At 42.3% G+C, this 11418-nt stretch overlaps 1 non-coding gene and 1 pseudogene across 1 annotated transcript; both read left to right on the plus strand.

The window, feature by feature from the left end:
* The first annotated feature begins 415 nt into the window (after window positions 1-415).
* On the plus strand, window positions 416-982 carry LOC145540421 (NEDD8-conjugating enzyme UBE2F pseudogene; annotated as a pseudogene).
* Window positions 983-11111: 10129 nt separating this feature from the next.
* LOC145543946 (small nucleolar RNA Z195/SNORD33/SNORD32 family) lies at window positions 11112-11196 on the plus strand. The gene has a single exon (XR_014081183.1). It is a non-coding gene; the product is annotated as a small nucleolar RNA Z195/SNORD33/SNORD32 family (small nucleolar RNA).
* The last annotated feature ends 222 nt before the right edge of the window (window positions 11197-11418 follow it).

Here is an 11418-nt window from a genome sequence, read left to right on the forward strand (position 1 = left end):
CTATCATCCAAAAGAACACAAATAACAAATGTTGGCAAGGACATGGGAAAAAGGGAACCTTGTTACACTGTTGGCAGGAATGTACTTTGGTGCAGCCACTGTGGAAAACAGTAAGGAGATTACTAAAAAAAATAAAAATAGAATTACCGTATGACCCAACAATTCCAATCCTGGGTGCATATCCAAAAACAAAACAAAACACTAATTCAAAAAGACAAATGCACTCCAATGTTCATAGCAGCATTATTTATAATTGCCAAGATATGGAAACAACCTAAGTGTCTATCAACAGATGAAAGGATAAAGAAGATGTGGTACAGGTAAGGGGCTGACTCTCGACATCACCCGCCCACCATGGTGCTGGGCCCTGGCCTGCCTTGCCTGTCTCAGAGGGCCCAGGATAAACACAGCAGTGATGCTGACGCTGGAAAGCAAAGTGAAGCGCGAGGACAGTCTCAAAGCTCCTGGGAGTCAGCCACAGCCTCTGACTCCACTTGGCGGGTTTCCGTGACAGACAGGCTGTTTGTTAAAGAGCTTGCAGAACTTGAAACTAATCTACCTTACACATGTAAAGTGCATTTTTCTGACGCAAGCAAGCTTCATTGCTTTCAACTGTCACCCCAGATAAGGGTTACTAACAGGTTGGAAAATCTCAGTTTGAAGCTGAAGTTTTCAATGCATACAATACGGTGCCTCCCAAAGTGAACCGCTTGACTCGGGTCTGGCACCCCAGCTCCACAGGGAAAGGTGAGATACATCTCAGGGCACTGACTGGGCCCCCACAAGGACGCTGAAGGATGTTGTGTGGGGACTAAACTCTTTGTTTACTGATCCTTTGAATTTCGGTGATCCACTGGATATAGAAGCCACAGAACATCATTTTGGGGACAAGGAGGGCTTCTGGAGTAAAGGGGAAGACTACATGAAGCACTACACCAGAGAACATGGGGAGGGGACTGCAGGGCCCTGGACTGTGCCTTAGAAGTTGGTCTCCACCTGAAACTAGAAGGGAGCCTCCTCCCAAGTCCTCGGCTTCCCTCAGTCCTGCTGAGTCCTGTGACCATGTTGTCCTGAGGAAGAGCCTCTTCCAGACCACCCACTGCAGACAGAGAGTTCCACATAAATAAAGTCAGAAAATATATTTGGGGTTCTAAAAGAGTTATCTGCTTACCTTAACATGCTTATTTTTTGAAACTATACTGCATGAGCTGTTGATGAGATTCTCGAGAAGTTGTAATGAACTCAGCATTGAGGCTTGAGTTTGCTTTCCCCCCTCTCAGAGTTAGTCCTTGCACAAGTGTTGCTAAGGATATGCTCAGCATAGTTCATAGATCGGCGCTCACAACCCCGCTACAGACTGTGATTGGAGCGAATTCTCTTAGCTGCTCGCACGAATGCCGGCCCTACTTAGATGCCGTGAAGCTTCCCAGAATACAGAGCCATTCACTGTAGAGCTCTTACTGCAATGTGTATTTTACTGAATTTGGAAGAAATCATGCATGTCCCAGGGCTTCCCGTGTGGCTCCGAGGGTAAAGAGTCCGCCTGCAACGCGGGAGACCTGGGTTCGATCCTTAAGTTGAGAAGACCCCCTGGAGGAGGGCATGGCGACCCCCTCCAGTATTCTTGCCTGGAGAATCCCCACGGACAGAGGAGCCTGGTGGGCTACAGTCCATGGGGTCTCAAAGAGTCAGACACGACTGAGCAACTACCCACAGCATGGCAATCCATGTCCCAAGAGTCCCCAGTGCTGGAGAAGAGACTACACAGGCCCCAGGCACCGCCCACTGGGACTAATGGTGATCACAGGCCAGCAGTCAGCAGAGAGGTCTGGCAGTGGCTGTGGGTGGCCTGGCACTGTCTCCCCACAGTTCACATCAGGGGATGCACTACCCCTCCACTGATACCCCTGTGAGTCCTAGAGATCTCCTCTCCACCTGGCATGACTCACTTGTCTGATGTATTTTTGGGTGCTGGATTCTCACCCCCTGAACCTCAGCCTCACCGTCCTCACAATGCGTGGTTTCCAGGTGATGCATGGTGCTTGACAGTAAAAGATTTTGCCTCTTAAATAAGGAAGAAGAAGAAGTGAAATGAAGTGAAATGAAATGCTACTTGGTCATAAGAAAGAGTGAAATTTTGCCATTTGTAGCAATATGGATGGACTTGGAGGGCATTATGCTAAGTGAAATGAGTCAGAGAGACTGACTGTATGCTATCACTTATATGTGGAATCTAAAATAGAACAAACTAACGACTACGATGAGAAGGAAGCAGACTTACAGATATACAGAACAAACTAGTGACTACCAGTTTAGGGAGAAGAGTGGGGAGGAGGATGAAGAGGTACAAACTATTAGGTATAAGATAAACTACAAGGACATATTGGACAACGTGTGGAACACAGGCAATATTTTATAACTAAAAATGGAGTATAAGCTTTAAGATTGTGAATCAGTGTAGTGTATACCTGTAACTTACATAGTATTGTGCATCAGCTATACTTCAATATAAAATATTAATCTCATCCCCCCCAAAAAATAGTGATTTTATGCCACGTTTCACTAACATACTACTGTTATGGTTTACAACATCAATCATCGCCTTAATGAATTATATTTTTACACTTGGAGAATGCTTCAAAACCATGCTTTTATTGTTCAGTTTTAGCTCTTTTAAGCTATGTCTTTACTAGTCTTCATTTTGACCCATCCTCAAAGTTCTGTAAACATTGATGATTGGCATTTAGCTTTAGGGAGAACAGCTTGATTTATCTTCTTCTCTAGAATGCATGACTTTCTGTGTTTTAAAAGCTTCCATTCATACAAAAAGCTTAGTTTGTCTTTTATATTCAAGAATTTTGCCTGAGTATACCTAGGCATGTGTTTCATTTGTTTTTAGTGAGGCTTTTAAAAAAAAATTATTTATTATTTTGGTTCCACTGGGTCTTTGGTGCTGCGTGAGGGCTTTCTCTAGATGTGGTGAGCGGGGGCTCCTCTTCATTGGGGTCGCGGGCTTTTCACGCAGCGACTTCTCTTGGTGCAGAGCACAGGCTCTAAGCATGCAGGTTTCAGTGGCTGCAGCACAGAGGCTACAGTAGCTGTGCATCCTGAGCTCCAGAACGTGGCCTCAGCAGTTGTGGCACATGGGCTCAGTTATTCCCGAGCATGTGGAATCTTCCTGGAGCAGGGGTGGAACCTGTGTCCCCTGCATTGGCAGATGAATTCTTATCCACTGGGCCACCAGGGAAGTCTTAGTGAACCTTTTTAAAGCTTCAAACAAATATTTCTTTAGCTCAAATTTTCTTCTGTCATTTAATTGTTAATTGCATTCTTCTGGTTTCATTTCCAGCTCTGGAATTCCATTTGGCATAATTACATCTGTCAGACTCCTTATTTCTTATTTTTTCTCTCATTATTTTCAATTATTTGTTGTTTTCCTGTGAGTCTTAAGAGAACTCTCAAGGTTTTTTTTTTTTTCCAGCTTCATTAATTGATTTTTTTTCAGTATAATTTAGGGCATTCGTTCCTTCATCAGGAGGTGAACATACCAAAGTCATTTCTAATTTTCACTCGGTCTCTCCAGACCTCAGATTTTTCCTTATTCATGATAATCAATCCTTATTTTGGAGATGAAATATCTTCTTGGGTACTATTGCAAACAAGATTTTAAATCTTTTAAAATGTTTGCTCTTTGCTTGTGATGTATTTTGGTGCAATTTAGTAAGAAAAGATAAGCAGTGCCGGGAATGGAAACTGACAGGAGAAATATTCGTCAGAACTGTGTATTGTGATTCTGAGTACTGATGTATCTGTTTTAGATTCCAGAGTTAATTATGGATTGTTATCAATTTTGGCTCTAGTTGCTAACATATCTTTATAGAGAATATGAGGCATAAAATGAAACTTTAAAAAAATAGCAATGAGAAAAGCTGAGGCAGACTCAATGTGCTCTCATAAGGATGGGACATCCTCGCAATGCAACACCATGTAGCCATTACGATGATACATTTATTGACATGGAAAGATGTTTGTAGATAGTGCTAAAAGCAAGTTTTTAAAAACATATGCAGCCTGATCCTGTTTTTTTGTGAGAAAAGTAGCATACATATTAGTCATAGTCACAGGCTGGAGAATTGTAATCTTTTTGTTCAAAATGGGGCTTCCCTGATACCTCAATTGGTAAAGAATCCATATGCAATGCAGGAGACCCTGGTTCAGTTCCTGGGTCGGGAAAATCCCCTGGAGAAGGGATTCTTGGGCCTCCCTTGTGGCTCAACTGGTAAAGAATCCGCCTGAAATGCAGGAGACCTGGGTTCGATCCCTGGGTTGGGAAGGTCCCCTGGAGAAGGGAACGGCTAGCCACTCCAGTATTCTGGCCTGGAGAATTCCATGGACTGTATAGTCCATGGGGTCTCAAACAGCTGGACACGACTGAGCAACTTTCACTTTCACTTTGTTCAAATCAGTTCAATTGGCTAAATCAATACAAACTTGCAGTCAGTAGAGGGCGCAAAGAGAGAGAAAGAAGTGAGGTGAAAAAGCTGATGTACGAATAGGATGAAAGTTTTCATAACATAAAGATTATTCTGATTTTCTCTCCATTTGTTTATCACAGAAAATTTCGAAAAGATCATAGAAGCATAATTGCAGCTTGACTATCACTTATTCTGCAGAATGCTTGGTGTTAGCTAGAGAGTCAAAGCATGCACTTTCAGTGGGTAAAGGGAACAGAAAATAACAGATTGGCTATTTTGTGCCAGGCACTAACATATACACACACTGTAGTATGCTACACAGAACATATTTTGATATTGCATCAGATATTGCAAACAGATTAACACAGTCTTGATGGGGTTTTGATTAAACTACAAATCTTGGAGATACTGACAAAATCTCACAGCTACAGATCATTTTATAGTTATTAAATGCTTTCAGATTTACTATTTCTTTTCATACAACATTCTGTAGAACAGACTCTTCTTTTAAAGATGAAGGTTGGGTGGTTTATGGAGTGTGGCAAGATTAAACATTCTCTCAGCAAGGTTTTCATGTCTGGTTATGCTGATTTCCACATGCTGTCTCTCAAATAATCAAGAAATCTTCAGACATAAACAACACCTTGGCCCCATGAAAGAACCTCATGATATTAGCAATAATTAATACCAGTATACGTCAAAGGCTTTGCGTTCTCCATCATTTTTTTTTTATAGGACTTGACATTATAACTCACATCTCTGACTTCTGGATTAATTAATCTAGATTTGGTGGCTTCCAAAAGCCAGTGTTGTGAGAAGGCTCAAGAGAGGACCCCAGTGACAACCAGAAAGAAAGAGGGGCCCTCAGCCCTACAGCTACAAGGAACTGAATTCTGCTGACAGCCCCACGAGCTTGGAAGAGGATCCCGAGATCCAGAAAGGAGTACACCCCCACTGATATCCTGATGGCAGCCTTGTGAGAGCCTGAGCAGGAAACTCAGGATGGTCTACAATAAATAACCAAGCTGATCCCATGAACCACAGCCTTGTCTAACTCAATGAAACTATAAGCCATACCATATAGGGCTGCCCAAGATGGATGGATCATGGTGCAGAGTTCTGATAAAACATGGAGAAGGGAATAGTAAACCACTTCATTAATTTTGCCTCAGAACCCCATGAAAAGGCAAAAAGACAGGACACTGAAAGATGAACTCCCCAGGTCATTAGGTGCCCAATGTGCTACCGGAGAAGAGAGGAAAAATAGCTCCAGAAAGAATGAAGAGACAGAGTCAAAGTGAAAACAATGCCCAGTTGTGGATGTGACTGATGGTGAAAGTAAAGTCTAATGCTGAAAAGAACAATATTGCTTAGGAACCTGGAATGTTAAGTCCATGAATCAATGTAAATTGGAAGTGGTCAAACAGGAGATGGCAAGAGTGAATATCGACATTTTGGGAATCAGTGAACTAAAATGGACTGGAATGTGTGAATTTAATTCAGATGGTCATTATATCTACAACGGTGGGCAAGAATCCCATAGAAGAAATGGAGTAGCCATCATAGTCAACAAAGAGTCCGAAATGCAGTACTTGGATGCAATCTCAAAAATGACAGAATGACCTCTGTTCATTTTCTGGGCAAACTATTCAATATCACCGTCATCCGAGTCTATGCCCCAACCACTAATCTGAAGAAGCTGAATTTAAATGGTTCTATGAAGACCTACGAGACATTCTGGAACTAATACCGAAAAAAAAAAAAAAAAAATGTCCTTTTCATCATAGGAGACTGGAAAGCAAGAGTAGGAACTCAGGAGATACCTAGAGTAACAGGCAAGTTTGGCCTTGGAGCACAAAATGAAGCAGGGCAAAGGCCAACAGAGTTTTGCCGAAAGAACACACTGGTCACAGAAAAATCCCTCTTCCAAAAACACAAGAAATGACTCTACACATGGACATCACCAGATTGTCAATACTGAAATCAGACTAATTATATTCTTTGTAGTCAAAGATTGAGAAGCCCTATACAGACAGCTAAAACAAGACTGGGAGCTGACTGTGGCTCAGATTATGAACTCATTATTGCAAAATTCAGATTTATACTGAGGAAAGTAGAGAAAACCACTAGACCATTCAGGTATGACCTAAATCAAATCTCTTATGATTATACAGTGGAAGTGACAAACAGATTGAAGGGATTAGATCTAATAGACAGAGTGCCTGAAGAACTATGGATGGAGGTTCGTGACACTGTACAAGATGTTGTGATCAAGACTATCCCCAAGAAAAGGAAATTCAAAAGGGAAAATGGTTGTCTGAGGAGGCCTTATAAATAGCTGAGAAAAGAAGAGAAGTGAAAGGCAAAGAAGAAAAAGAAAGATATATCCATCTGATTGCAGAATTCCAAAGAATAGCAAGGAGCAATAAGAAAGTCTCCCTAAAGTGATTATTTCAAAGAAATAGAGGAAACAATAGAATGGGAAAGACTAGAGATCTCTTGAAGAAAATTAGAGATACCGAGGGAATATTTCATGCAAAGATGAACACAATAAACGAAAGAAATGGTATGTACCTAGCAGAAGCAGAAGATATTAAGAAAGGTGGCAAGAATGCATAGAATACATAAAAGAGATTTTAATGGCCCAGATAATCACGATGGTATGATCACTCACCAAGAGCCAGATATCCTGGATTTTGAAGTCAAGTCGGGCTTAGGAAGCATCACTACGAACAAAGCTAGTGGAGGTGATAGAATTCCAGCTGAGGTATTTCAAATCCTACAAGACGATGCTCTTAATGTGCTGCACTCAATATGCCAGCAAATTTGGAAAACTCAGCAGTGGCCACAGGACTGGAAAAGGTTAGTTTTTGTTCCAATGCCAAAGACAGGCAATGCCAAAGAATGTTCAAACTACTGCACGATTGCACTTATTTCACATGCTAGCAAGGTCATGATCAGAATTCTCCAACTAGGCTTCAACAGTACATGAACCCGAGAACTTCCAGATGTTCAAGAAGGATTTAGAAAAGGCAGAGAAACCAGAGATCAAACTGCCAACGTCTGTTGAATCATAGAAAAATTAAAAGAATTCCAGAAAAACACCTACTTCTGCTCCATTGACTAAGCCTTTGACTGGGTAGATCACAACAAATTGTGGAAACTTCTTAAAGAGATGGGAATACCAGACCACCTTACCTGCCTCCTGAGAAATCTGTATGCAGGTCAACAAACAACAGAAGTGGACATGCAGCCACTATGGAGAACAGTGTGGAGATTCCTTAAAACACTGGGAATAGAACTGCCATATGACCCAGCAATCCCACTGCTGGGCATACACACTGAGGAAACCAGAACTGAAAGAGAGGCATGTACCCCAATGTTCATCGCAGCACTGTTTACAATAGCTAGGACATGGAAGCAACCTAGATGTCCATCAGCAGACGAATGGATAAGGAAGCTGTGGTACATATACACAATGGAATATTACTCAGCCATTAAAAACAATACATTTGAATCAGTTCTATTGAGATGGATGAAACTAGAGCCCATTATACAGAGTGAGAAAGCCAGAAAGAAAAACACCAATACAGTATACTAATGCATATATATGGAATTTGAAAGATGGCAACAATAACCCTATATGCGAGACAGAATAAGAGACACAGATGCATAGAACAGTCTTATGGACTCTGAGGGAGAAGGTGAGGGTGGGACGTTCTGGGAGAATAGCATTAAAACATGTATATTATCATATGTGAAACAGAACACCATTCCAGGTTCAATGCATGGGACAAACGCTCAGGGCTGGGGCAATGGGATGACCCAGAGGGATGGGATGGGGAGGGAAGTGGGAGGGAGGTTCAGGATGGGGAACACATGTAAACCCATGGCTGATTCATGTCAATGTATGGCAAAAACCACTACAATATTGTAAAGTAATTAGCCCCCAAGTAAAATAAATAAATTTATTAAAAAAAAAAAAAAAGAAGAAGTGGACATGGAGCAACAGACTGGTTCCAAATTGGGAAAGGAGTACATCAAGGCTGTTTATCACCTTGCTTGTTTAACTTATATGCAGAGTACGTCATGCAAAATGCCAGGCTGGATGAAGTAAAAGCTGGAATCAAGACTGCCAGCTGAAATATCAATAACCTTAGATATGCAGATGAGACCAACCTTATGGCAGAAAGTGAAGAGGAAATAAAGAGCCTCTTGATGAAAATAAAAGAGGAGAGTGAAAAAGCTGGCTTAAAACTCAACATTGAAGAAACGAACATCATGGCATCCAGTCCCATCACTTCATGGAAAATAGAGGGGGAAACAATGGAAATAGTGACAGATTTTATTTTCTTGGGCTCCAAAATCACTGCAGATGGTGACTGCAGCTGTGAAATTAAAAAACACTTGCTGCTTGGAAAAAACCTATGACAAACCTAGACAGCATATTAAAAGAAGAGACATTACTTTGCTGACAAAGGTCAGTCTAGTCAAAGTCATGGTTTTTCCAATAGTCATATAAGGATGAGAGAGTTGGACCATAAAGAAAGGTGAGTGGTATAAAATTGATGGTTTTGAACTGTGGTATTGGAGAAGACCCTTGAGAGTCCCTTGGACTGCACGGAGATCAAACCAGTCAATCCTAAAGGAACTCAGTCCTGAATATTCATTGAAAGGACTGATGCTGAAGCTGAAACTACAATACTTTGGCCACCTGATGCGAAGAACTGACTCACTGGAAAAGACCCTGATGCTGGGCAAGGTTGAAGACAAGAGAAGGGGTGACAGGGGATGAGATGGTTGGATGGCATCAGCAACTCGATGGACATGAGTTTGAACAAGCTCCAGGAGTTGGTGATGAACCGAGAAGTCTGGCGTGCTGCAGTCCATGGGGTCACAAAGAGTAGGACACGACTGAGCAACTGAACTGAACTGAACTGAACTGATTTGGAGACATGCACTGAAAAAATATGAAAAATAGAAGCAGTGTGGAGAGGGTATGTCCTGTTTCTTGTTTTTGCTCTAAAGTGCTCTCTCTTTTAAAAAATAATCATGATTGTGGATGGTGGTACTCTTGTTCTTTTAAGTACTTATTTAGCAAAAGAAAGCAAGCTCATAGATACAGAGAACAGATTTGTGTTTGGATTGGGCGTCATAGGTGAACTGGAGTTTTTTTATTCATTTTGATTAAAATAAGTCAAATTGTTTTTGGAAAAAAAATTACATAATTTATGCAAAATCTGAGGAATTCCCATCAGTGTTAACTCTATCCCCAGAGATGCCAGCTGAGACATGGGACCTTTGTCAATGTCTGCTGTGACATGACATTTCCTGCTTGCCAATTGTTGGCCCGTTCCAATTCCCAACCATCATTGTTCTGAGATAATTTTCCCAGAGTGTGAGAGGGAAAAGGGAGAAGAAATGCATTCAGGAGGAGTCATTCCTAAGGTCTCTGGATATAGATGAGATCTCCTCCTATGTGCATGTCATGCAGACTCCATTTAGATACAACGGGATGGAATTGGGTTCCTAGTGAGAAATTAAGTCTCTTCACTTCTGCTTGGTCTGCAGGGAGCAGTTCCCTGGTTACTTACCCCGGATTTGTGACTGGTTGGCTGTGGAAGGGAGGGAAGAGGGGAGTCAGCTGAAGGGGCAGCAGCATCCCTTTGTCAAAGGCCCTGGGAGGGGAGGGCCAAAGGGGGTTGAGCAGCACAGGGGAGAGCAGTTATTTCTCTCCACTGACTGCAAACTCCACACTCACAGCTCACATCTCTCAGGAATCCAGAGTCCTCTTTGGCCAAGGATGCCACAGTGGTGGATATTTTCTTCCTGATGCTCTTTGCCATCATGAAGTGAAGTCAAGTGAAAGTTGCTCAGTCGTGTATGACTCTTTGGGACCCCATGGACTGTAGCCCGCCAGGCTCCTCTGTCCAGGGAATTCTCCAGGCAAGAATACTGGAGTGAGTAGCCATTCCCTTCTTTAGAGGATCTTCCCAACCCTGGGATAAAACTCAGGTCTCTGACATTGCAGGCAGATTCTTTACCATCTGAGCCACCAATGAAGCCCATCATAAGTCTGCTTGTTTCGTGCTACATTATTTATCTGTTCTAGGGGCCTGCAGAAGCAGTGTGGAGTCCACAGCTTGGGGAGGTGAGGGAACATGAATCTGACTGTCCCAGAATCCTGCTTGGGGATGCACCAGTGAATTTTCGCTTCTGGTCACAATTTCAGGCATTGATTGAAAAACAAAACTGTAAAAGATCTTGTTTTCCTATTTTTTCCTCAGATGCACTGATATAGCATTTCTCAGACCACTCTGAAAAGCATAAGAAGCACCAACCTCTTTCTTAAAGACCTAATTTAAAGTGTAATTAGAAAAATAAAAAATAAAACCGTAAATGTGAAGAATTTTTAGGTGAATGAGTTTGGAATAGTGTACAGGGCAGGGGGGTACTATTAATTCTCAGTTTTTTCTTCAAGTTGATTGCTCAAAAAAAGTTTGAAATCCTATACCAGTCTCTCCCTCCTCACTTTAATTTTTACTGGTCTGAGATTCCCAAGGACACACTATTCTTGATCAGCAGTGAATAACACTGGGTTCTTAGGCTGCCAAGCTTCTCAATAAAGCTGTCCATGAGGCCAGTGATAGGGACTCTTCCTGCTCATGTTTGAGTTTCCCGCTCATGAGATGCATCCACAGGCACTCCCATCTGTGGCCACCCCCCTGCCTTCTGGGCGGGGGAGCAATGTCTTTGCACGCCCCGCTGAGCAAGCCCACTGTCCTCTGTCCCTAGGATCACAGGAGGCCAGGCTGCTCTGGACTGCCTCAGGGCATTTGAGGGATCCCAGCACTCCATGACAAAAAAGTGGATGGTGGTTCCTGCTGCTCTCTGAGTCACATGTCTGAACCCTATGCAGAAGTTTCCCTACCTAGGGCACCTG

The sequence above is a fragment of the Giraffa tippelskirchi genome, chromosome 3, assembly GCF_054371585.1.
Source record: "Giraffa tippelskirchi isolate mGirTip1 chromosome 3, T2T-mGirTip1v1.2.pri, whole genome shotgun sequence".
In the NCBI taxonomy this organism is placed as follows: Eukaryota; Metazoa; Chordata; class Mammalia; order Artiodactyla; family Giraffidae; genus Giraffa; species Giraffa tippelskirchi.